This window comes from Heterodontus francisci, chromosome 24, assembly GCF_036365525.1.
Source record: "Heterodontus francisci isolate sHetFra1 chromosome 24, sHetFra1.hap1, whole genome shotgun sequence".
Lineage (NCBI taxonomy): Eukaryota > Metazoa > Chordata > Chondrichthyes > Heterodontiformes > Heterodontidae > Heterodontus > Heterodontus francisci.
The window spans coordinates 21599840-21625795 of record NC_090394.1 but is presented as its reverse complement, the minus strand read 5'-3'; the positions used below and the strand labels follow the sequence as shown (position 1 = coordinate 21625795).

The window sequence follows — 25956 nt, the reverse complement described above, 5'->3', positions numbered from 1 at the left end:
ATAGCCGGCTGATTGGTTCTTGTTTTGATCATAGCAAGTAAATAATCAAACACCACCTACTGAATTGGTCAGTACATCCACTTTGTAAAAGGATTAAACCTGTTGTGGTCGAACAAGGGGAGGGCAAAGAGGGAAGCCCTTCGACTCCTCCTCACCTGACTGAAACAAAGATTATATTTTGAAGGAAAGCAATATTTTTCGGGTTATGCAAAAAATGAACATTTGATTTCTGTAGAAATCACTAGTCAAAACTAACATTTAGTTTTATCCGGACTCAAGAAACTAAGTAATTTGAGATTGGATATTTAGGATTCCAGAATTATTTGCAGCTATTTTCCTGAAATTGTTCTTAATCCGGCTCTTAATTTACCCCTTTTTTTTCCCCTCCACTTTTTTTCCCCCCTGCTCTTTCCCATGTGAATATTACAAAGTTCCTGGCAGATGCGGTGACCATGACTGTATTACTTTGGTATTCTTAATTGTTTTGGTAACGAAATCCATGTACACATCACATTTTCTAAGTTAACAGAGGGGGTTGTCTGATGCACTATAAATTATGTAAGACTTGCATAAACACTGCAGCTTTATGATTAGAAAAATTGGGATATGATTGAGTTGTTATATGTGGAACGTTGTTTAATGTCTACTGTAATATGGAGTCAAAATTTGGAATAAAAGCATTGTGGATCCTAATTTAGGAGGTTGGAACTAGAAAGGAACAGTGTAAGTTTGCAAAAGTCTGTTTGCTATGGTTGATGTTTGCAGATTCTTCAGAAGCTATAATTGGTCAAAATGAAAGTGTCAGTAAAGTAGCTTCAATAGTTACAGCAACGGTATGAATGCTTTCTCTTCAAACTCATTTGACAATTCACAATGATTATACCTCAACCAAGTTGTTAGTGGATTGGACTCTAGAAATGTCTGCTTTGTACAAAATTTGTGAAAATCACTGATTAACTGTGAAATGAGCCACAACACTCAGTCTGTTTGTGTAGTGAAATGATTAGCTAAAAATGCATGGTACTTTTTATCTGCCTTGATGATCCTAAAGATGAATGCAGTTAATTCTACGTTATCTTCTGCCTGTTTAAAAATTGTTAGTTGCAAACTTAAAAAGTAAACATTTTGTTTTCCAGCAGAAAATATTGTTCCATTGTATCATTGTATCATTCCCAGTGGTGGCTATTAGCATGTTCAGTAGTAATATACAAGATTAATATTTAGGATGTCATTCCCACAAAATAGCAAAGCAATTTCGAGTTTACTACTGGCGAATGTTGTGGCCACTATATGATGGTAATTATTTAATATATTCTAATGATAACATTTTGAATGACTTCACCTAGAATCAAGCCTACTTGCGTACTAGAATGTTGAAATTCACAATCTAACGAAATGCATTTAATTCCTTGGGGCATGAGTCAGGTAGTTATTATAGCGGAGTTTTTTTTTAAAGAATTCTGGAATTGTCCATCTTGTCTTGCTGGAAGGCAATTTTTAAAGGCAGATAGGGTAACAGTTCTGCATTAGCTATCCAATTACAGACAGTCATGTTCTGAACACTGCACATGAATGTGTGCTTTGGAATGCTCTTGCGCATTTCAAGATACAAAGTGAATATTGCTGACCACAGTTACATTTTAGTGATCGCATGTAAATGACTCCCTAAATCGCTTTGGACCTTCACTGTAGCTAGCTTTTTGCCATTTAAAAATGCTTGGGTCTGTCCTTTTTTGATCCAGGATAGATGACCCCTTACTTACCTGCGTTGATAATTGGGATATATGATAAGGGGGGAAAGGCAAGTTCAGAACTGAAAAAGGGTCACTGACCTGAAACGTTAACTCTGCTTCTCTCTCCACAGATGCTGCCAGACCTGCTGAGTATTTCCAGCATTTCTTGTTTTTATTTCAGATTTCCAGCATCCGCAGTATTTTGCTTTTATTTTAATGAAATAAGAAAACCTGATGGAATCAACTTAAGTTGTCACTTGTGTGCTGTCGCCTACTCCTGAAAATTCAGAATTTTTTTTCATTCAAGGATATTGAATTATCCAATATTTTGAGTTAAGCAGCATAAATTAGAATTAGAACATTACAGCGCAGTACAGGCCCTTCGGCCCTCGATGTTGCGCCGACCTGTGAAACCATCTGACCTACACTATTCCATTTTCATTCATATGTCTATCCAATGACCACTTAAATGCCCTTAAAGTTGGCGAGTCTACTACTGTTGCAGGCAGGGCGTTCCACGCCCCTACTACTCTCTGAGTAAAGAAACTACCTCTGACATCTATCACCCCTCAACTTAAAGCTATGTCCCCTCGTGTTTGCCATCACCATCCGAGGAAAAAAACTCTCACTATCCACCCTATCCAACCCTCTGATTACCTTATATGTCTCTATTAAGTCACCTCTCCTCCTCCTTCTCTCCAACGAAAACAACCTCAAGTCCCTCAGCCTTTCCTCGTAAGACCTTCCCTCCATACCAGGCAACATCCTAGTAAATCTCCTCTGCACCCTTTCCATAGCTTCCACATCCTTCCTATAATGCGGTGACCAGAACTGCACGCAATACTCCAGGTGCGGCCGCACCAGAGTTTTGTACAGCTGCAGCATGACCTCGTGGCTCCGAAACGTGATCCCCCTACTAATAAAAGCTAACACACCATATGCCTTCTTAACAGCCCTATTAACCTGGGTAGCAACCTTCAGGGATTTATGCACCTGGACACCAAGATCTCTCTCTCCATCTACACTACCAAGAATCTTCCCATTAGCCCAGTACTCTGCATTCCTGTTACTCCTTCCAAAGTGAATCACCTCGCACTTTTCCGCATTAAACTCCATTTGCCATCTCTCAGCCCAGCTCTGCAGCCTATCTATGTCCCTCTGTAACCTGCAACATCCTTCGGCACTATCCACAACTCCACCGACCTTAGTGTCATCCGCAAATTTACTAACCCACCCTTCTACACCCTCTTCCAGGTCATTTATAAAAATGACAAAGAGCAGTGGCCCCAAAACAGAACCTTGCGGTACACCACTAGTAACACTGGACTGCAGTGGTTCAGGAAGGCAACTCACCACAACGTTCTCTAGGGCAATTAGGGATGGGCAACAAATGCTGGCTTTGTCGGTGACATCCAAATCCGATGAAATGAATAAAAAAAAAACTTTCAGTATGACGAATCAATTGAAATGGTTTGTGCAATCTACTGAAATAAAACAAGATTTCATCTTCACCTCAATTTACCAACTTATAAAATGAAAATTAAGATTATAGGTATGAAGAAACACTTTAGTGAGTAACGCGGTTCTAGCCTGTACTGTCTAATATTGTTAAATATAGTCATTACACAACCACATTAAGCATCTGCTGCAACAATTCCTAGAATGAGCACTGCAGTCTGACAACAATTCTTACAAAATTAGGAAACTTACCACCAGTAACAAATAAGACTGCAGTGTGGCAGCAAAGTTGTCACATTCTACTTCGCCTTTGTGAACAGCAACAAAATGTCTTCACAGTATTTTGTGAATGTGCGTAAAGAGACAGGGCCATAAACTTGACAATTTTAGCAGCAGATTCTATGGGAAATTGTTGATAAATGTCAGAGAAAAGAAACCAATTTAGATTCTTTTGAGTAGCTTTGTAAGCAGATCTGATTCAGCCATATTTATTTCAGCAGTTTATATTGAGTTCAATAAACAACTGTCCTTATTTATTTGGCAGCATGCTGGAAGAATCTTAAAAACTGACCAGTTATCTGCAACCTCTACTGTTATATTCTTATTAAAGGTGCATTTATATTGTAGCTTTAGCATCATTACAAAACAATTGCTGCTTTCCATTGGCACTTCAATTGCGGTATAACTCTGGAGTCAGAGTAAGACCTTTGGAGAAAGAAAGTCTTGCATGTATATAGAGCCTTTTGAAAACTTGGCCAGTGAATTACTTAAGTGTAGTCACTGATGAAGTGCAGTAAAATGGGCAGCCAATTTGCACACAGTAAGGTCCCACAAATAGCAATGTGATCAGCATATAATCTGTTTTTGGCGATGTTAGTTGAGGGAGAAATATTGGTCAGGCACTGTGGAGAATTCCCCTGCTTCCCTTGAAGTAATATTGCACCACCTCGACAGTGTGCTTACAGATCTCTGCCCTGCTCACAGAACATTAATTTAAGCCCACCTAGACGTTTTTGGAATGTGTATTTAGGAGTAGCTTGCAATTTTGCTGATAATGACACATCACTAGATATCATGCATCACTAAATGCATAGCTTTTTAAAAGGTTGGAGTAAAATACTGTCATAAACTACATATTTATGTATCATTTCTTCTTATCCTTCTCTTTTGTCTTACCTGTTTGCAAACTAGGTGATATTCTGGATTTCTCAATTTAAAATAAATTCTGCAGTAGAAACTTGCAGAAATTATTTGCAGCTATGGAATTGAAAGCTACAAAGGACAGCTGCTAGATCTAAGAGAAATTTTGGTAAAATATTATGCTCACAGTATGCTTTGTTAAAAATAAAAATTTTATAGATACCAATAAAGAAACTTTATTTTAGTTAGTTTATTCAGTGAGTAGTGGAACGACACAGACAAGGTAAGTATGCTCTGTGGCCTGTGCTGAGTTAACTGATCTCAACTTGCCTTAATGCCTCTCTATTCAGAATTACTGGAAATGCATTTGTGTAGGCATTTAATGAGGACATGATCAGCTCAGTGGAATTTTCACCTGCAGTGTCTCTACATAGCCTGCTGACATTTGCTCTTGAGGTTTACATGTAAATAATGAAAAGATTCTGGAGGAAGTTGAAGTATTTGAGAGGAGGTCATTAAATTGTTGCGGAAAAGAAAAGAGGCTGGCAAAACTACAAGAGTGTCAATTGTTCCAACAGTTGAAATAGTGGTACACGCCATCCTGCAGTTTATTATTAAAAATCCTGAAATAAGCAGGAGATGGACTTAACAATAGGAAGGAGAGATGGAAATGGTGTAGAGATCCTAAACAAACAAGGGCTGAATAAAGTAACCATTGCTTAACTACTTACACTTTGTTGTACCTCATGTCCAACGTGAGGTGAGAGTGACTGCCCTTGACATCAAGGTAGGATTTAACCGAGTATGGTATCAACGAGCCCTAGTAAAACTGGAGTTGATGGGAATCGGGGAAAGTTCTCCACTGGTTGGAGTCATAACTAGCACAAAGGAAGATGGTTGTGCTTGTTGGTTGTCAATCATCTCAGTCCCAGGACATCACTGCAGGTGTTCCACAGGGTAGTGTCCTTGGCCCAACCGTCTTCAGCTGATTCAGCAATTGCCTTCCCTCCATCAGAAGGTCAGAAGTGGGGCTGTTCACTGATGATTGCATAATGTTCAGCACCATTCGCGACTCCTCAGATACTGAAGCAGCTATTTCCAAATGCAACAAGACTTGGTCAACATTCAGGCTTGGGTTGATAAGTGGCAAGTAACATTCGTGTCAGACAAAGACCATCTCCAACAAGAGAGAAACCAAACATCTCCCCTAACATTCAATGGTATTATCATCGCTGAATCCCCCACTATCTACATCCTGGGGGTCATCATTGACCAGCAACTGAACTGGAGTAGCCATATAAATACTGTGGCTACAAGAACAGGACAGAGGCTGGGGAATTTACAGCGAGTAACTCATCACCTGACTCTCCAGAGCCTGTCCACCATCTACAAGGCATAAGTCAGGAGTGTGATGGAATACTCTCCACTTGTCTGGATGAGTACAGCTCCAACAACAGTCAAGAAGCTTGACACCATCCAAGACAAAGCAGCCCACTTGATTGGCACCCCATTCACCACCTTCAGTGTTCACTTCCTCACCACTGACACACAGTGGCAGCAGTGTGTACCATCTACAAGATGCAATTCACCAAGGCTCCTTCGAGAGCACCTTCCAAACCCGTGACCTCGACCACCTGAAAGGACAAGGGCAGTAGATGCATGGGAACACCACCTGCAAGTTCCCCTGCAAGCCACACACCATCCTGACTTGGAACTATATCTCCATTCCTTTACTGTTGCTGGGTCAAAATCCTGGAACTCGTTTCCTGTCATCAATGTGGGTGTACCTACCCCACGTGAACTGCAGCGGTTCAAGAAGGTGGCTCACCACCACCACCGCGAGGGCAATTAGGGATGCGCAATAAATACTGGCCTAGCCAGCGACGCCCACATCTGTGAAAGAATAAAAAAAATGTTCCCTCTAAGCTGTGTGGGTATGTGCACATGTTAAAGTGGACTCTACTTCACTTGCTAACCAATCAGCATACAGTATAAATTTGTTGCTTTCCCTTACATTGGTTTTCTTGCGAATCGTCTTGCTGAGTGCAAGACAAAAAGCTTTGACAAAATGTCTGTTTTCAGCAATACTCAAGTTCTGTACTACCAAACGACTACTGTTAGTTTAAATATGATGCAGAGATGATTGTGTTTCTGATAGTCATAAGTATATTAGTACCTCCAGATTTGAGGTCACCGAAACATCTTCCATCAAACTATTTAATGGTACAGTAAGGTAATCTAAAAATTATTTTCCATACAGTATATATATTTTGCAGAAATGCCATTTTGGTTCAAACTCTAAACGTTGAATTGGGCAGATATGACATCTGTTCCTGCAAATTGAAGTTTACATGCAATGGAATAACTCTAAATGGCCAGGATTTCCTCTCTCAGCTACAGTATAGGGTGTGAGATAATTAGGCATTTGTTCTTGAGCCTGAGAAACCTAGCCAAATTCTGCTACAGTATACAGTGGCTGTCTTCTGGCTGGAGAAACAAACCAGACTCTCAACTGCACTGTTCCTAGGTTTCCAACTCTTTCAGTTGTGCATTTCCTTAAACCCATTGTTCATTTTGTCGTGTACAGAGCTTTAGTGCGCATTCATGCTGAATTTTAGGGGGTGACAAATATGAATGCCAATTAAACTGGATATATATCAGTGTACTGACTATACAGCGTGCACGCACAGTTGAGATCTAATTTTGACTTTATTCTCTATCAAGGCAGAAATTGCATTTATATAATATTGAATCTACAATGGTAGGAATGCCTGTGAACATGCACAACGATATACTTTCTGTTGGCTGGTTTTTATTTTTTTTCCCAAAAATATACTTCATAAAAATTTGCAAAATATACATAAAACAGTTCAAATTTCATATTTCGGAAAGTATAATAGAAATCAGATTCCTTCGATACAGAACATGAGTTGGCTCATAACTCTTGTGCATTGCATATAAAATGGAATGGCATCTGCATTACACAGCAAAAACACTTTTGGTGCATACAGCCCAAGGGATTTTACACAGGTTCCAGCCTGTCGGTTCACTATGGTGGGGCGGCCTTACACAGTGGCCTTTCCCCATTGAACCTTTGTGGTGGCTGCCCCAAGCTTTAGTGCATCCCTCAGCATGTAGTCCTGCACCTTGGAATGTACCAGCCTGCAACACTCTGTCGTAGACAACTCTTTGCACTGGAAGACTAGCACGTTTTGGGCAGACTAAAGAGCATCTTTCACTGAGTTGATGGTCCTCCAGCAACAGTTGATGTTTATCTCCGTGTGCATCCCTGAGAACAGCACACAGTCCTCTGTTACGGAGCTGCTCGGGATGAACCGCGCCAAAAACAACCGCATCTCTTTCCACGCTTGCTTTGCAAAGGCACGTTCCAAAAGGAGGTGGGCGACAGTCTCTTCCCCACCACAGCTACCTCGAGGGCAGCGTGCAGAGGTGGTGAGACTCTGGGCGTGCAGGAAGGATCTGACGGTGAGGGCCCTTCTCACCACCAGCCAAGCTACATCTTGGTGCTTGTTTGAAAGTTCTGGCGATGAGGAATTCTGCCAAATGACTTTGGCAGTCTGTTCGGGGAACCATTCGACTGGATCCTCTATCTCCTTTTCCGTAGGGCCTTGAGGACCTTCCGTGCAGACCACTGCCTGATGGATTTGTGGTGTCACGGTCTTTTTTTTTTCTCCTTGGAAATATTGTTGTGTGTGCCTTTAAGACTGTAAAAAGATCAGTGCACCTTTGAGACAGAAGGTTCAGGAGACTCAGTCTTCCAGTTGCATTCTGGTTGCCAAGCAACAGCAGCAGGAGAGAGTTTTGAGGCAATTTGAACTGAAGAAGCTGTTATTCCTGTCTCAAAATTCTACAAAGCTTCAAGCCAACTTAACTCACTAACAAAAATAAGAAAAGCTTTTCTTTCTTAACCAACTATTGGTGTTTGCTGTGTTCATCACTGAAGGGACAGTTTAAATGCTGCAACAGCCGAACTGCTGAATTCTTATCTTTGAAGGACCTTTCTTTCCATCGAACCACTGTGAAGACTTCGTGACCTTTGACTTTCTACATTGGAAGACTCCATTCGTCAGGAACGTACCTTGCAAAGACTTCATTTCTTTTTATTTTATTCTCAATGGCCAGCTAATTAAAACCAAACTACTGTTAATTTTGAGTATATGTATGCAAATGCGGGAGTAATATTTTTAAATAAGATATAAGGTCTTTAGACATAGGTTTATCAAGTGTTTAAGATTTTAGGTTTTTTTTTACTAAATAGTTAATTCAGTCTAAAGATACTGGGTTTGGTCTGCTTCATTCCGGGGATACTAGAGTGTTCAATTTGGCTGCTTTTCCAATTTGGAAAGCTTAAAGAAATATGTTGTGACTTGTGGAGCGATGGGACTGAATTAACAGTGCGTTGCTCCTACCGTGGTCGTAACAGTGCTCAAAGGTGTTTTTTTGCACAAACTTTTCCGTGAAGGATAGGCGGTATGGCATGGTCAACTGAATGGAGCGTTCCGTGGCAATGTGGCCAGACCTATCCTTCACAACACTGGGGACAGATAGAACCTCAGCATGTAGTGACACTTGGTGTTCACGTACTGGGGTTCTACGCACAGCTTGATGCAGCCGCACACAAAAGGTGGCCATCAGGATGAGGGTGACGTTGGGTACTTTTTTCCCCCTCTTTATCTAGAGGTTCCATTTTTGATCTCCAGATAAAGTGTAAGCTGGCTCGGCTGACCGCCAAAGCGCAGGAGTTGGGTATGGGCCAGACCTGCGCCCACGTACAGTAACAATGTGAGTGCCTCGCACCTGATGACCAAGTTCTTATCAGCAATGGAGAGAGAATGATGTTCCCACATGCTCAGTTTATGCTTTACCATGGCTATATGCTCCTTCCAGTTTTTGGTGCACGCTCTGGCCCCTCCGAACCATATCCCCAGCACCTTGAGGTAGTCTGAGCTGACTGTGAAGGGGACAAAGGATCGGTCGGCCCAGTTTCCAAATAACATGGCCTAGCTCTTACCACGATTTACTTTGGCTCCAGAGGCCAGTTTGAACTAGTCAGAGGCTAATGAGCATCTGCGAACAGACAGCGGATCCGAGCAGCAGACGGCAATGTTGTCCCTGTACAGGGAGGCTTTAACCTGAGTGCCCTGCTGCCTGGGATTGTCAACCCTCTTATGCCCGGATCCTTCCTAATGGACTCAGCAAAAGGTTCGATACAGCAAAAAAACAAGACTGGGAGAGAGGGATACTCTCTGAATCCCACCCATTAATTGAGACTGCTACTGAGGTTTGTGTAGAGCAGTTTGATCCAGTTGTGGATTCTCTCCCCAAACCCCATTTTGGAGAGCATCATGTAGGTATGCAATATCCTGTCAAAAGCCTTCTCCTGGTCCAAGCTGATGAGGCAGGTGTCCACTCCCCTCTCCTGCACATAGGCGATCTTGGACCTGAGTAATGTGAGGCTGTCAGAGATCTTCCTGCTGGGTACAGCACAGGTCTGATCAAGATAAATCGCCAACTCCAGAGCTGACTTCACCCAACTGGTGATGGCTTTGGACAGAATTTTGTAGTCTACATTAAGCATTGAGATGGGCTTTCAATTTCTGATTTATGCCCTCTCCCTCTTCTGCTTGCAGATGAGGGTGATGGTGCCTTTCCTCGTGGATTCTGACATGCTGCCGGCCAGGAGCATACTCTCCTACACTTACAGCAGGTCAGGGCCAATCCAGTCCCACAAAGTCGAATACAACTCAACCGGTCATCCGACATTTCCAGGCGTTTTACTCGTCTAGAAGGACCTGACCGCCTTTGTCGGCTCGTCCAGAGTTAGCGATTTGTCCAGACTCTCCCGCATGCTGTCATCTGAGACTTCCATGATAGATGACAGGAAGTACTGAGAAGCTGTACATCGTACAGCCCGGCATAAAAGAATTTTCTGATCCTTAGTGTTTCAGGCTGCGGTGACGTTACCGAGCTGTCCTCTTCCTTCAGGCTGCTGATCACAGAGCTGTCTCTGTGGACCTTTTGGAAGAAGAAATGTGAGCATGTCTCATCCTGCTCTACAGACCGGACTCTGGACCGGAAGATGTGATGTTGGAGGTCTCCGTCGCAAAGAGCGAGGCCTGCTGGCTCTTCACCTCTTGGAGATCCTCCTTGACCTTGACTTCATCGACTTAAGCAGGAGCAGATTCTGCATTCTTTTTTGGAGTCTGGACATTCCCCTCTATGTCTCTCTCTCGCCCTCTGACCACTTTTGAGGATGAAGAACATATGCGCTGGAGACTCAAAGAGGGGTTTCACTGTTCCCCAACCTTTGTAATTCCTTTTGCGTTACTCTGTGTTCTCCGGGGTCAACAGTTTTACGTTCAGCTTCCGTGTCCCCCTGCCAACATGCTGGTTGTCCTGTAAGTGACAGTTGGCCAGTAGCAGGCAGTGGTCAGAGAAGAACCCCAGCTTGACGTCTGTGGATCTGACCATGAAACCATGGGACACAAATGGGAAGTCAATCCTGGAACGGGCAGACCTGTCCAGTTTTGACCAGGTGTATCTACGCTGCGCTTTGTCTGCAGGGTTTTGAAGACGTTGTGCAGCTTAGCATCTTCCACTGTTTCCATCCGGAACCTGGATGTAGCGTCCAGTTTGCTGTCGTCACTGCCGGATTGTCCAGCTGTATCGAAGAATGATCAGATGTCGCCAGCAAGTCAGCCGTTTGCTATATTGGACCGGGGCGACACGTTGATTAACCAGAACGGAGCATTGTTGTACGTTACGTCTGCTACAAGGAGGCAACCATCGCCACCTCCTTGACTTCGATGATGGTGACGTTGCCTCCCTGCAGCAGAATACCCAAGCCAGAGGAACAGGAATAATTTCCCCCTGACCAGATTGATGGCCCATGGGACCACCATCTTGACCATTGTTTTTAAGTGCTGAGGTATGGTATCTCACACTCCTGTAAAAATAGCAGGTCGCCTTGACATTGGCCAGGTAACCTAAAGTTACATTGTGTAGCGAACTTAATGCTAGGCACATTAATAGAGGCAATTTTTAAACCTATTTAAGAGATTTTAGATTATATGTCCAAAAGTCTGTGAGTTTCAGCTGTTGGGTGTGCTCCTGCATACCTGTGGCAGTTAAAAAAAATTGTCCACAGTTGTTGGGCTGAGCAAACTGACCTGATGTGCCACAGGAGCGTTGTACCGTTTGGGTGATGTTGAGGGTGGGTCATATTCTTGGGAAGGATTTCCTTGTGCTCAGCTGATATATTTTCATTTTGCTTCTTGGTGACGCTATTTCTGTTCCTGGGTGTCGCTGGTTGCGTCACTGCTCCCGGTTTCCTAGAGCTGGGGAGCGCTGGTTGTGTCGCTGCTCCTGGTTTCCTGCAGCTGGGGATCACTGGTTGCATAGCTGCTTCTGGTGTCCCGAAGCAGATGTCCCTTGGGCCCTTCACTGCTTCCAGTGTTTCTCAGCTCGGGGCCATTTGTCTCCTCTACCTCCTTGGTGTTTTGCTGCTTTTGTTGATGGTGGCCCACCTGCCCTTCCTCATCGGAGGAGGAGCATCCACTGGTGTCTGTTGGGCAACAGCCGCTTCTTGCTGGGTGGCTTTCCCTTTTCTATTGGCTGGTTTTTATGGCCGTTGCAAGCATGGGCTGGAAGAGGCCACAGTATTGAGGTGTAGGTAGGAAGAGCGCATCTCCTTTTCTGGGCTCTACATTAAAGTAACTTTTCTTTGGAAAAAAAAATCCTTATCAACTGGCTTCTTCCACAGCTCTGACTATTTTTCACCAATTTCAAATCTCGAAATGGGCGCAGCAGCCTAGTTTCAATGGCCCAGGATTTGTTGGAATGGTGCATTTTGTGGTGAGTGCTGTGAATTGGATTTTTTACCTCCCCCTTGTGTTGTATTTATGCTGCAAATACAAAATTGACAATGGGGCATCTGGGACCTCATGACCTGGGATCTACCTCCTTAACCAATGAAATGAAGGACAAGCAAAGAAACAGAGCAAATAACAGAGAAGGAAATAGGGTGAATTAGAGTCAAATTAGACACAGAGTGTGAGAAAAAAGATACAGAAAGAAAAAGTAAGTTTTAAAAAAAAAAAACTTCTAATGACTACCTGCAGGAATGATACTCCAGTTTCATTGTTTGCTTTTTGGGCCTACAAGGTTGGTATGTCAGGACCATAAACCACGTCATTAACAGGGTTTTTACATGAATTGCCAGCCCTAAATGGCTACCGCAACATTAATTCTTATGAATGCTGCAAATCCAGCAATTTTATGACGTACAATGGGGAGGCTTGCAGTGAGATGGTAATTAGAAAAAAATTTTCCAAGGCTTAATGGCAAAGTAACGCAAATCGTCCAGCAATTTGTGGGGAAACGGAACTCGTGGCATATCTCTTGTTTGCCATAAATTGCTGTCTTTTAACCATGAGTAATGAAAGACGCTGTGAACTCGGCATTTATTTTTCCAGCAATTTCTGGACCAATTAATTAATTGAGGCCTGCATTCATTTCAAGTGGCCACCATGGGCTCAGAGAAAAGACTGTTGAATTTAGCAGTAGCCTGTGGTGTACACAAATCAGGTGCAGATCTCTCACTGTTAAATTTGTCATTCTATTGCAATGGAATCCACGTGTGCAGACTGCTATCTGAACAGTTAGCCTGTTGAATGTACTGCTAGGTGCACTGACCTTGGATTTTTTTCTGAGACAGTGCCTTTACTGGAAAAGGAAACTGAAAGCTTCAGAATTCTGGGCAATTAGAACTGGATAGAACCAGGTAAAACAGTCAGTCATATGTTCGGAGGTGTGACCAGAGACATGTGACTGGAGGTCAGGTTTCAGTTTACAAGATTACAGACTGCAATGGTGAAGCAAGCTTTTTTAAAAAAGACAAGCTGCTGTGATTGGAGCTTGTTTTCTGGGACTTGACCCTTGGCTGTTTTCGATACCAGTGGAACCACACCAAGATTGTTGTGAGCAGGGCCGAGGCAATGTTTGTTGTTGATGAGAAGGCATCACATCTGGAGACCTACCTGAAAAGTTCAAAGATCTGAAGGACTTTGTGGCTGTAACTGGTGGCACTTTTGCTGAGTGTTAATGGTGTTAACAACGCAAGCCTTTATTAATATGCAAATAGACCAGCAAATTCAGGGGAGAAGAGATGCCTCGAGTTGCAAATCTTCCGAACTCACTGGTAGATTTGGCTGTTTGCCTCATACAAACAGCACCTCACCTTTAATTTCCCGCATTGTTTAAGAATTTGCTGGATTTGCACATTAAACTTACTGCAGAAGGTTAAGGTTCATAATTAGTAGTATAAGTACCCTTTTAAATTATATGATAATACTTTGCCAATCAATCATTCTGGCCCAGAAAGGGTACAGTTTAAACCATGCAATCCCATCCCTGCATGTAGTCGATTGTTAGAGATTTTAATTTAATTTTTTTTTCTCTTTTTTGTTTTTCCCCTCTCTCACTCCCTCCACCCTCTTCTTTCTTTCTCTCTGTCCAATCTTTTTTTTTCCTTTTTTATTTCTCTTTCTGTACTTGATTTGATTCTAATTGACCCCCTTTCTCAGTCATTCTGTCTGTTTCTCGTTCCTTAAATCTCATTGGTTGAGGAGATACACAGTTGATTCTGCCGTTTACTAAGATCACAGATACTGGATTGCTCTCGCCAAGCTGTTATCAGCTTGCAGTTCCAACAAGTTATGGTGCAAGGTTCTTCAAGCTGAAGGGTACACACCCCACAATGCATCGCACCAGCAAGATTTGGCCCTGCGTCCTCCCTCTATACTAGGTCGGATGTCAGAAGGATAGTCAAGTTGTTGTATTTTCTTTTGAGTTTCCTACTTCTCTGTCACTACACAGGTGGTCTGTGACTTTGAAGTTCATTTCTCACATAAAGGTTTTCAACACAGATTGTGCAAAGGCTTTAGACTAAGTACAGCATTTGTTTATCTGCTGAATCATTCTTTTTCAATTTTACTTAAACATGAATTAGTAACTTTAACCTAAGACAGTCTGTCAAATGTGTTTTCTGTTAATTCTGAATTATTTGGAGCATGCTGGATGTAGGCTGTGTTATTTCTGGAGCGTACCCAAGTGGTAGAAAGGTTTGTTGTTCACCTTGTGGAATCTGTATGCCAGATGTTTGGTGCTTAAGGACACATTTTAGTTTGTAAGAAATGTGGCTTGCCTATGGGAGTCACAGTTTCCGGAGAGCAAGAAAGAAGACAATTTCTATATATCCTGGTTCAAAAGTAGTCCTGGTTTCCTTTTTTTATTTCTCACACTCGATCTCCGTTTTCTCTCTCTCACTTTCTTACTGTGGCTTCCTCTTTCCCTCCCTCTGACTCCTTCCAATTCCTGTGTAGGTCCTCTCTTGCCCCAGCGCATTTCTATACCTCTCTCCCATCCTTTAGCCCCCAAACTCACTCTTGTCCGGTATTTTATAGTTTACTTCATCTTCACAGCTGGACGTTAGTCACTGTGGTGATTCTAAGTGACGGTATTTCCTCTGATTATTTTATTCCCTTTGGATTTGGACAGCAGAGTAAGATTAGCAGTTCTGAGTCATGAGAAAACTTAAGCCAACAATTTTCCATCAGTGTGCATCTTAAACTGACTGCCATCTGATAAATGATAAACAGAGCTTATATAAATGGCTGGGCCTCGGGAACTCTGCTTTCTGGCTATGGTCCATCATGGTGCCTCACTGGAAGTATATTGTTCTTTGATAATTGCTGAATATGAGCCAGAATTGGCTACTGCTAATTCCATTGTCTTCCCTGCAATTTGTAACTATACACTTGGACACTGTGACTTTGTAAAGACCAAATAAACACAACAGGAGGTAGTAATTTGTGAAAAGATTTCACTAATTGTTATAAAACCCAGTATCAATGAAAATTGCAGACAGTTGCTCTCTTTTTCTCTTGTAAATATACTGATATTACCTAAACTGTTAGAATTGTCATCAGCATCTTGACTTTTGGGTGTGAGTCAATATTCTTTTGGTATAATTTAAACAATGCTGAATATTCAGTCAGTCTCAAGCCTGCTATTGACTGAGTCACTCTGTCATACCATGAGGGCGGCACAGTGGCGCAGTGGTTAGCACCGCAGCCTCACAGCTGCAGCGACCCGGGTTCAATTCTGGGTCCTGCCTGTGTGGAGTTTGCAAGTTCTCCCTGTGTCTGCGTGGGTTTCCTCCGGGTGCTCCGGTTTCCTCCCACAGCCAAAAGACTTGCAGGTTGATAGGTGAATTGGCCATTATAAATTGCCACTAGTATAGGTAGGTGGCAGGGGAATATAAGGACAAGTGAGGATGTGGTAGAAATACGGGATTAGTGTAGGATTAGTATAAATGGGTGGTTAATGGTCGGCACAGAGTCGGTGAGCCGAAGGGCCTGTTTCAGTGCTGTATATCTAAATCTAAAAATCTAAATCAACGTATGTCTGACCTAATCTGGAATAGGTCAGCAACATAAGTTTTTCATAGGCCTCCTTCTGTGCTGTATGATTCTTTCAGCCTGTCATGCCAGCAGTTTGAAAGAGCTATCCAGTTATTCCCACTTCTCCACTCTGGTGTATGTCGCTTCTGGTATTTCAGCTCCTAATCAGAGTCTATCAACAGTAATTTGATTGGCCACTCACTGTTTATGGTGAAATAGTCTACATCTGGACTTGGGTATAGAGGGCATAATTTCAAAGTTTGCAGATGATACAAAATACTTACCTGGGAGTTGGAGAGGTAGCGAACCTATGTGGAAGCACACCAGCGCAGGAGGATATAAATTGGGGCCAAGGCTCAAGGTCTACACATAACTGGGAGTGAGAGAGGCACACCAATCAGTTGCTTGGAATTGGTGTGCACTGGGTTTGAAGGAAGAATAAAAAAAAAAGCTAACAGTAACGTCACAGCAAAGTCGTAAGTTGATTGGTGGATGAGTATCTACTGTAAGGGTCTGTGTGCAAATAGCTAGATTAATTCACAATTTTTAGGAAAGGTGTGTAAATAGCTGGAATATCGAAAAACGTAAAAGCTGGTGTGTCTGCTGTTTTTTTAAATTTAAGTGGAAATGCTTAATGTACGACCAATGTTAAGTTAGTACAGTAACTGCTAGTGAGGTGGGACATTGAATTAAAAGCAAGAATTAATTTAAAAGCAAAATACTGCAGATGCTGGAAATCTGAAATAAAAACAAGAAACGCTGGAAATACTCAGCAGGTCTGGCAGCATCTGTGGAGAGAGAAGCAGAGTCAGCACTTCAGGTCAATGACCCTTCATCACTGATCTGAAATGTTGATTCTGATTCTCTCTCCACAGATGCTGCCAGACCTGCTGAGTATTTCCAGCATTTCTTGTTTTTATAAAAGAATTAATTTAATAGTTAATTACAATGCATTAAGGTAGGGCAGGTGATGTGTTGCAGCTGCAGTATGTGGGAGCTGGTGGACACTATTGTGATCCACGGCAACCATGTCTGCAGTTTGAGGAGCTTCGGCTCAGAGTCGGTGAGCTGGAGGCCGAGCTACAGACACTGTGATGCATCGGGGAGGGGGAAAGTTACCTGGGTACTTTGTTCCAGAAGGCAGTCACACCCCATAGGATAGAGTCTTCTGATTTGGTCAATGGTCAGGGACAGGAGGGTGTGACTGTGAGTGAAGAGGTAAGGGATTGAGAAGGCAGAGGTGGAGGAGCCTCAGCCTTTGCAGTTGTCCAACAGGGTTGAGGTTCTTTCATCTTGTATGGATGAGTAAACTGACCATGGCACTGTGGGACAGGAAGCCAGTCAAGCTGGGGGAGTAAACGGGAATGTAGCGGTAGTCAGAGGGATAGACATAGTTCTCTGTGGCTAAGAGCGAGAATCCAGAAGGCAGTGTTGCCTGCCTGGTGCCAGGGTTCAGGACATCACCTCGGGGCTGGAGAGGAACTTGCAGTGGGAGGTGGAGTATCCAGTTGTCGTGGTCCAACGACATAGATAGGACTAGGAATGAGGTTTTGCATAGGGATTATGAACAGCTAAGGGCTAAATTAAAAAGCAGAACCTCAAAGGTAATAATCTCCAGATTGCTACCTGAGCCACGTGCAAATTGGCGTAGTGTAAATAAGATTACAGAGGTATGGCTCAAAGATTGGTGTGGGAGAAATGGGTTTCGATTCATGGGGCACTGGCACTAGTACTGGGGAAAAAGAGAGCTGTTCCGTTGGGGCAGGCTTCATTTGAACCATGCTGGGACCAGTATCCTGGGCGAATCGTATAACTAGGGTTGCAGATAGGAAGTTAAACTAATTAATGGAGGGGAGGGCTCAATTGAAAAAAAGTTTAAAAAAATCAAAACTAAATGAGAGCGCAGATGTGCAAGGTAGTGAAGAGGCGCATGGTAATCAAAGTCTGACAGGACGGGGCAGAAATTATAAGCAGAAGAGTCCAGCAGAAATTAGAACCAGAATGAGTAGAAGTCATAGGTGGGAGTTGTCTATAGGCCCCTGAAGAGTTGCCTCACTGTAGGACAAAGTATAAATCGGGAAATAATGGAGGTGTGTAAGAAGGGCGCTACAATAGTCATGGGTTATTTTAATCTGCATATTGACTAGACAGATCAGATTGGCAGAGGTAACATGGAAGACGAATTTGTAGAGTGCATCAGCAATTGTTACTTAGAGCAATATGTTGCAGAACCTACCTGGGAACAGGCTATTTTACATCTAGTACTGAGTAATGAGCTAGGATTAATAAGAGATATCGTAGGTAAGGATCCTCTAGGGGGTAGCGATCACAATATGGTAGAATTTCAAATTCAGTTTGAGGGCGAGCAACTCTGGTCTCAGACCAGTGTCCTCAATTTTAACAAGGGCAATGACGGAGATATGAAGAAAGGGTTGTCTAAAGCAGACTGGGAAAATAGATTAAGGGGAAGTCAGTGGATGAGCAGTGGCAGACATTTAAGCAGATATTTCATAACGCTCAGCAAAAGTTTATTCTGGTCAAAAAGAAGGACTCGATGAGAAGGATGAACAAGGTTAACAAAGATGGTCATGGAGAGTATCCAATCAAAAACTAAGGCATAGAAAGCGGCAAAAACTAGTGGTAGGCCAGAGGATTGGGAATTTTTTAGGAACCAGCTGCGGATGACTAAAAAGCTAATAAAGGGAGCGAAAATTGATTATGAAAGTAAATTGGCAAGAAATATAAAAACAAACAGCAAGAGCTCCAGGACCCTTGGTGGATGCGACTGGAGAATTGATAACGGGCAACAGGGAAATGGCAGATAATTTAAACCAATATTTTGCATCGGTCTTCATTCCACAGATAACAGATAAGCAAGGAACTAATGGGAGGAAAGATCTTGTAACAGTCTCTGTCATGAGGGACAAAGTATTTGGCACACTAATGGGATTAAAGGCAGTCAAGTCGCCAGGACCTGATGGCCTGCATCCAAGGGCTTTAACGCAAGTGGCTGCAGAGATAGTGGAGGCATTGGTCGAAATATTCCAGAACTCTCTGGATTTGGGGAGGGTTCCATCAGATTGGAAAACCACGAATGTGACACCCCTGTTCAAGAAGGGAGGGAGACAAAAAAGCGGGAAACTATAGGGTAAAGGCCTCCTCTAGTCACAAAAAAAAACCCGACGGAACCACATTGGACCTGAGCCCGACCTGACCCGAGTCCCTCCATTCTCTCCCCCACCCCCCCCCCCCCACCCTGAGCCCGACCCGACCCGACCACCAGAATGTTCCCTTTACTTACCTTGCGACTCCCAATCTTCAGGAAGCTGCAGCATGAGCGTGATGACGTCATAGAGACGCTCACTGCGCAGACTCAGTTTCCTTCTTTGACGTCCCGGATTCGCAGCTCAGGTAAGTTTTTTTTTTTAACTTTTAACGCTTACCTGCAATTCTTACTGTGTGTGTCCGACCCGGACCTGATCCCAGCCCGAAAGCCGGACCCGGAAGAGCAGCCCGACCTGACACAAACCCGACACGTCGTCGGGTTTGGGTCAGGTAGCAGGCCTTTACTATAGGCCATTCAGCCTAACATAGGTCGTTGGGAAAATGCTAAAGTCCATTATTAAGGAAGAAATTGGACATCTCAAACCAGGGGACATAGTTACAGAATAAGGGGGCACTCATTTAAAACTGAGATGCAAAGGAATTTCTTCTCTCAGAGGGTAGTGAATGTGTGGCATTCTCTACCCCAAAGAGTTGTGGAGGCTAGATCACTGCAAGTATTTAAAGAGGAGGTAGATAGATTTTTGAAATATCGGGGAGTTCAGGGCTATGAGGAGCTGGCACGGAAGAGGAGTTGAGGTCTGGGGCAGATCAGCCATGATCTTATTGAAAGGCGGGGCAGGCTTGAGGGGTCGAATGGCCTACTCCTGCTCCTATTTCTTATGTTCAGTATATAATGGGAGAGAGGGATCAAGTGAGAGAAGATATCTTAAATTAAAGAGAGAGGACCAGGCAAGAGAGCAAGGGAACAATAAGGGAAATAACAATCAGAGCGTGGCAGGAAGGGACAGAATGTAGAAAATTAAAAGTGTGCAAGCAGTTAAGGCTAGAGGTTGTGTAAATAGTAAAAAGACAGAACTAAAGGCTCTGTTTCAATGCTCATAGCATTTGTAGCGAAACAAATGAATTGATAGCTCCAATAGAAATAAATATGTATGATCTGAGTGCCATTACAGAGACATAGCTGCACGATGATAAAGGCTGGGACCTGAATATTTAAGGGTACATGACATTTCAGAAGGACAGGAAGCTAGGAAAAGGCACAGGGCCCTGTAAGTTAAGGATGACAGTACAATAGAGAGGTGACCTTAGTTCTAAAAATCAAGATGTGGAATCTGTTTGGGTAAAGGTAAGAAATAGTAAAGGTAGGAAGTCACTTGGCGTAGTTAATAGGCCCACTAATAGTAACCACACTGTAGGACAGGGTATACAGGAAGAAATAATGGGGGCTTGTGAGAAAGGTACGGCGATAATCATGGGTGATTTTAATCTACATGTAGATTGGACATGATTGGCAAAGGTAGCCTGGCGGATGAGTTCATGGCATGTTTTCAGGTCAGTTTCTTAGAGCAACATGTTCTAGAGCCAACCGGAGAGCAGGCTATTCTAGATCTGGTACTGTGTAACAAAACAGGATTAATTAATGATCTCATAGTAAAGGTGCCCCTAGGTAGCAGTGATCACAACCTGATTGAATTTTGCATTCAGTTTGATGGTGAGAAGAGTGGATCTCAGACTGGTGTTTTAAACTTAAATAAGGGTGATTATGAGAGTTTGAAGACAGCTGGCTAAAGTAAACGGGGAAATTAGGTTAAGGGATAGGTCAGTAGAGATGCAGTCGCAGACTTTTAAGGTGATATTTCATAACACACAGCAAAGGTACATTCCAATGAGAAAAAAGACTCCAGGAGAAGGACGCACCATCCGTGGCTAACCAAGGGAGTTCAAGATAGTATCAAATAGAAAGAAAAAGCGTACAATTCAATGAAGAGTAGTGGCAGGTCAGGAGATTGGACAGAATATAAAAAACAGCAAAGAATGATTAAAGGAATAGTGAGAGAGAAATTGGAGTACGAGAGAAAGCTAGCTAGAAATATAAAAACGGATAGTAAGAGTTTCTACAGATATTTAACAAGGAAAAGAGTAAGTAAAGTGAGTGTTGTTCCTCTAGAGAGTGTGGAGTTAATGGAAACTAAGGAAATAGTGGAGGAATTGATCAGATTTTTGCAATAACAGCGAAAAGTGCTGGAAATACTCAGCAGTTCTGGCAGCATCTGTGGAGAGAGAAGCAGAGTTTATGTTTCAGGTCAGTGACCTTTCATCAGAACTGGATGAATCAGATCTTTTGCATCTGTCTTCACTGTAGAGGATACAAATAACATCCGAGAAATAATTGTGATTCAAGAGTTGAAAGGGAAGGAGGAACTTCAAACAATTACCATAACCAGGGACAAGGTACTGAGAAAATTCTTAGAACTAAAAGCTGACATGTCCTTAGGTCCTGATGGACGTCATCCTTGGTTCTTAAAAGAAGTGGCTGCTGAGATAGTGGATGCTTTGGTTTTAATTTTCCAAAATTCCCTAGGTTCTGGAAAGGTCTCATCAGATTGGAAAATAACAAATGTAACTCCACTATTCAGGAAAAGAGGAAGACAGAAAGCAGGAAACTACAGGTCAGTTAGCTTAGCATCTGTCATAGGGAAAATGGTAGAATCTATTATTCAGGAGGTTATAGCAGGTCATTTAGAAAATCTCAATGCAATCAGGCACAGTCAATATGGTTTTGTGAAAAGGCGATCATGTTTGACTAATTTATTAGTGTTTTTGAGGAAGTACATGCAACGTGGATAAAGAGGAACCTATGGATGTGGTGTACTTGGATTTCCAGAAGGCATTCGACAAGGTGCCGCATCAAAGGTTTCTAAACAAAATAAGAGTCCATGGTATAGGGGGTAACATATTAACATGGATAGAGGATTTTTTAGCTAACAGGAAACAGAGAATAGGCATAAATGGGTCATTTTCGGGTTGGCAGGCTGTAACTAGTGGAGTGCCACAGGGATCAGTGCTGGGGCCTCAACTGTTTACAATCTGTATCAATGACTTGATCGAAGGAACAGAATGTATTGTTGCTAAATTTGCTGAAGAGGAGATAAGGAGTGTGCAAAGGGATATAGATGGGTTAAGTGAGTGGCAAAGATTTGGCAGATGGAGTATAATGTGGGCAAGTGTGAACTTGTCCACTTTGGCTGGAAAAATAGAAAAGCAACATATTTAAATGGAGAGAAATTGCAGGACTCTGAGATGTAGAGGGATTTGGGTGTCCTAATACATGAAACACAAAAAGTTAGTATGCAGGTACAGCAAGTGATTAGGAAGGCAAGTGCAATGTTGTTGCAAGGGGAATGGAATATAAAAGTAGAGATGTTTTGCTACAGTTGGACAGGGCATTGGTGAGATCATATAGAGAGTATTGTGTACAGTTTTGGTCTCCTTACTTAAAGAAAATAATTGCATTGGACGCAGTTCAGAGAAGGTTCACTCGACTGATTCCTGGGATGAGAGGGTTATCTTATGAGGAAAGGTTGGACAGGTTGGGTCTGTATTCATTGGAGTTTAGAAGGATGAGAGGTGCGCTTATTGAAACATACAGGATCCTGAGGGGACTTAACAGGGTGGACGAGGAAAGGATGTTTCCCCTTGTGGGAGAGACTAAAACTAGGGGCCACAGTTTAAAAATAAGGGATCTCCCATTTTGGTCAGAGATGAGAAATTTTTTCCCTCATAGGGCCATGAGTCTTTGGATCTCTCTTGCCTGGAAAGCAGTAGAGGCAGGGTCATTAAATGTTTTTAAGGCAGGGATAGACAGATTCTTGACAAATAAGGGAATCAAAGGGTATTGGGGATAGGCAGGAAAGTGGAGTTAAGTCCAACAAATCAGCCATGATCTTATGGAATGGCGGAGCAGGCTCGAGGGGCCTAATGGCTCACTCCTGCTTCTAGCTCGTATGGTCATATGTTCAGAAACTTAGTAAATAGCAAGGATGATAGTAACACTTTAGGAGAACATAGATTGGAGAAATGGGCAGACACATGGCAGATGAAATTTCATGCAGAGAAGTGTTGAACATGACACAAAAAGTAGGAGCAGGCCCCTGAAGCCTGGTCCGCCATTCAGTAAGATCATGGCTGATCTGGTAATGACAACTCCACTTTCCTGCCTCTTGCCCATAACCCTTGATTCCCTTGTCAATCAAAAATCTGTCTAACTCAGCCTTGAATATATTCAGTGCCCCAGTCTCCACTGCTGTCTGGGATAGAGAATTCCAAAGATTAAGGACCTTCTGAAAAGAAATTGCTCCTCATCTCCATCTTAAAGGAGAGACCGCTTACTTTGAAACTGTGCCCCCAGTCCTAGATTTCCCCCACGAGGGGAACTGTCCTCTCATAGTTATCGATGTTGCTCCAGCTCCTCCTTTCCCAATTTCCCTGTCCTTTCTAAAGAACCGATAATCCAGAGTATTTAGCTCTCAATCATGCCCAGCTTGCAGTCAAGGTCGCTGCAATTGCTCCATCGTACACTTTAAGGGGAATTGGTGCTTCTAATTCTCTGCTTTCATTCCTTCTGCTCTATGCATTTGTTTTGCAGAACTCCAGGGTAACCGTCTGCACCCTGACAGCAAGTCCTGATTTCTTTTTCTTTATGCTGGGGATATGTACATATTAAATTGTCAGTGATTCATTTTGGTAGGAAGAATGAGGAGAGGTGATTCAAACTAAATGGTACAACGTCAATGGAGGTGCAGGAATAGAGGCCCCTGGGAATGTATGTATGCAAGCCTTGAAGGTGACAGAACAAGTTAAGGCTGTTTAAAAAGGCATACAGGATCCTTGGCTTTATAAATAGAGGCATAGAGTATAAAAGCATGGAAGTTATGCTCAATTTTTATAAAACACTAGTTAGGTCCTAGCTGGGTTATTGTGGATAATTCTGGGCATCACTCTTTAGAAAATACATGAAAGTCTTAGAGAGGATGCAAAAGAGATTTATGAGCATGGCACCAAGAATAAAAGAGTTCAGTTATGTGGTGAGATTGGAGAACCTGGGAAAGGAAAAAGAAAGATGTGTTACTGGTATTCAAAATTGTGAACGGTTTAGATAGAGTAAATAAGGAAATACTGTTTGCAGTGGCAGAAGGATCAGTAAGAAGAGGACACCAATTAAAGGTGACTGGCAAAAGAACCAGAGGTGACATGGGCGGAAAAGATTTGTGTAGTAAATTATGATCAGGAATGCACTGTCTGAAAGGGTGGTTGAAGCAGATGCGATAATAGCTTTCAAAAGGGAATTGGATAAATAGTTGAAGTGGGAACATTTGCACGGTTATGGGGAAAGAGCAGGGAGTTGAGACTAATTGGATAGCTCTTTCAAAGAGCCAGAACTGGCACAATGGACTGAAAGGCCTCCTTCTGTGCTGTATCATTCTATGATCAGAAGTTATTCAGTGGCACTCCTTCAAAGGTATCCATGTTGATGAATTAAAATGAAAGCGAAATAGCTGTCCTGGTAGGATGGGGCTATAGCAGGTCATTAGTCCCTTATTTGGTCAAAACCATTGCCATTTCAAATGGAGAAATTAGACACTTGCAGGATGCTGTAGAAAATTATGAATTGTTTCACTTTGATCGTTTCCTGCATTCCTTTTGTAAACAAGAATGGCATGACTTTAGAATTACTGTAAATATTTGAACACTGAAACTTGTCACTTCAGCTACAAGCATTTTATTATATACACCAAATGTGACTAGGCAGTTTCTCATCACACTTCTGGTTCTTTGATAGGAGGCAGTCATGCCTATAAACACTGCCTTGTGATCTAATAATCATAACTAGTTTGAACCAACAAGAACTTGTATTTATACAGCACCGTTAATAAAATGTCCCAAGGAGCTTCATGGGAGCATTATAAACCAAAATTTGACACCGAGCCACATAAGATATTAGAAGAGATGACCAAAAGCTTGGTCAAAGAGTTAGATTTTAAAGAGTGTCCTAAAGTAGGAGAGGTGGTGAAATTTAGGCAATGAATTCCAGAGTCTAGTGCCTAAACAGCTGAAAGCGTAGCTGCCAATGGAAGGGCGAAGGAAATTGGCGATGCACAAGAAGCCAGATTTGGAGGAATGCAGAGTTCTCAGAGGGTGGTAAGGCTGGAGGAGGTTACAGGGATAGTGAGGCCATGAAGTGATTTGAATATAAAGATAACATTTTCAGTTTGAGACATTGCTGGACCGGGAGCTATTGTAGGTCAGTGAGCACAGAGTGATGGTTGAGAGCCAGAATACAGTCAGCAGAGCTTTCTTTTGTATGAGTTGAAGTTTGTGGATGGTGGAAATTGGGAGAAATGAGTGTTTCTGCAGAAGGTGGGCTGATGCAGGGATGGAGATGGGTGATATTATGGAAGTGGAAATTGTGATTGAGAGGATATGACATTGGAAACTCCACTTTAAGTAGGATGTTGAGGTTGCAAACAGTCTGTTCGGTCTGACACAGTTGCTAGGGGTAGGGATGTGTCTGGTGGCTAGGACAGTGAGTTAGTGGCGGGCCAAAGCTTTGGATTTCTCAATCGGATGAAATTTCTGCTTGTGCAACACTAGATGTCAGATAAATCGTGTGCAGTGGAAGGGTTGTGAGAGGTGGTGGTGAGGGTGAGCTGGGGTGTCGTCAACGTACCGTTGGAATCTGATCGTGCACATTTAGATGATGCTGCTGAAGGGCAGCATTAGATGAGCAATAGGAGGGGGCCAACGATAGATCCTTGGGGGACTCTAGAAGGAACAAGGCGGTAGGGGGAAAGGATGCCTATGCAGAAGAGTCTGTGGCTGTGACTGAATAGATAAGAATGGAGCTAGACGGGGGCAGTCCCACTCAGCTAGAAAATGGACAAGAGGCATCAGAGGAGGATGCTGTGGACAGGCATTGAAAGCTATGTGCTGGAATACACGTTGTTTCACAAGATTTGAGGTTTTTACAGTGTCATTTGCAAATACTTAAAATGGGAAGTACATTTGAGGTGTCTGCT

At 42.7% G+C, this 25956-nt stretch overlaps 1 protein-coding gene across 4 annotated transcripts in view; it reads left to right on the top strand.

The window, feature by feature from the left end:
* LOC137383234 (protein tweety homolog 3-like) overlaps positions 1–25956 on the top strand; it is a 216094-nt gene that overhangs the window by 56844 nt on the left and 133294 nt on the right. The window lies entirely within an intron of this gene.